The sequence below is a fragment of the Herpailurus yagouaroundi genome, unplaced genomic scaffold, assembly GCF_014898765.1.
Source record: "Herpailurus yagouaroundi ecotype Mexico unplaced genomic scaffold, PumYag 140, whole genome shotgun sequence".
In the NCBI taxonomy this organism is placed as follows: domain Eukaryota; kingdom Metazoa; phylum Chordata; class Mammalia; order Carnivora; family Felidae; genus Herpailurus; species Herpailurus yagouaroundi.
The window spans coordinates 66,249,762-66,251,359 of NW_024412395.1; the positions used below are offsets into that span (position 1 = coordinate 66,249,762).

At 37.3% G+C, this 1,598-nt stretch overlaps 1 non-coding gene across 1 annotated transcript; it reads left to right on the forward strand.

Moving 5' to 3' along the window:
• The first annotated feature begins 934 nt into the window (after window positions 1–934).
• On the forward strand, window positions 935–1,041 carry LOC121031138 (U6 spliceosomal RNA). Its single transcript, XR_005790572.1, has one exon. It is a non-coding gene; the product is annotated as a U6 spliceosomal RNA (small nuclear RNA).
• Window positions 1,042–1,598: the final 557 nt, after the last annotated feature.

Here is a 1,598-nt window from a genome sequence, read left to right on the forward strand (position 1 = left end):
ATCTGTATTTATTAGAAAGTTTGATTGTCATAAACAATTTTAAAATTGTGCTAGAGTACAACATGCAAAATAAACTGGACCACTTTCTTACATGACACACAAAAATAAATTCAAAATGGATTAAAGACCTAAATGAAAGACAGGAAAAAATCAAAATCCTAGAGGAAAACAAAGGCAGTAACATCTTTAACATTGGCAGTGGCAACTTCTTATTAGATATAACTCCTGAAGCAAGGGAAACAAAAAGCAAAACTAAACTAGATTGGGACTACATCAAAATGAAAAGCTTTTGCACAGTGAAGGAAATAATCAACAAATCTAAAAGTCAACCTACAGAATGGAAAAAGATATTTGCAAATGACCTATCTAATAAAGAGTTAGTATCCAAAATATATAAGGAACTCTAAAAACTCAACACCCAAAAAAAAAAACAAATAATCCAGTTTTAAAAACTGGGAAGAAGACATGAACAGACATTTTTCCAAAGAAAACATACAGATAGCCAACAAACACATGAAAAATTGTTCAACATCACTAATCGACAGGGAAATACAAATCAAAACTACAATGAGGTATCACCTTACACCAGTCAGAATGGCTAAAATTAATATAAGAGGAGGATCTGCACGGCTCACTCATTTGAGCATCTGCTTCTTAATTTTGGCTCAGGTCACAATCCCAGGGCCATGGGATCAAGCCACACTTTGGGCTCCATGCTGAACATGGATCCTGCTTGAGATTCATTCTCTCTCTCTCTCTCTCCCTCTCTCTCTCTCTCTCTCTCTCTCCCTCTCCCTCTCCCTCTCTCCCTCCCCCCAACTTCTCTCTCTCTCTGCCCCTTTTCCCTGCTCGTGCTGTCTCTTCCTTTCTGAAATAAAAAAGATTAAAAAATACAGGGAGATCCTGTGTACTCTTTGAAAAAATAATAAACCTAGAGCTTACTTTGACAGCACATATACTAAAATTGGAATGATACAATGAAGATTAGCATGACCCCTGCACAAGAATGACATGCAAAAAAATAAAATAAAATAAAATAAAACTACCCTACAATCATCCAATTGCACTACTAGGTATTTACCTATAGGAGCAAAAATACTGATTCAAAGAGATACATGCACCCCAATGTTTATACCAGCAGCATCAACAATAGGCAAATTATGGAAAGAGCCCAAACGTCCACTGACTGATGAATGGATAAAGATGTGGTATATACAATGAACTATTACCCAGCCATTAAAAAGGATGAAATCTTGCCATTTGTAACAATGTGGATGGAGCTAGAGTGCATTATGCTAAGCTAAATAAGTCAGAGTAAAACAGATTCCATATGATTTCACTCATATGTGGAATTGAAGAACAAAACAAATGAACATGGGGGGGAAAAGGAGAGGCAAACCAAGAAACAGACTCTTAACTATGGAGAATAAACTGAGCATTGATGGAGGTAGGTAGGCAAGGGTTGGGCTAAATGGGTGATGGATATTAAGGAGGGCACTTGGGGGCACCTGGGTAGCTCAGTCATTTGGGCATCCAACTCTTGATTTTGGCTCAGGTCATGATTTCACAGTTTATGAGATCTAGCCCTGCATATGGCT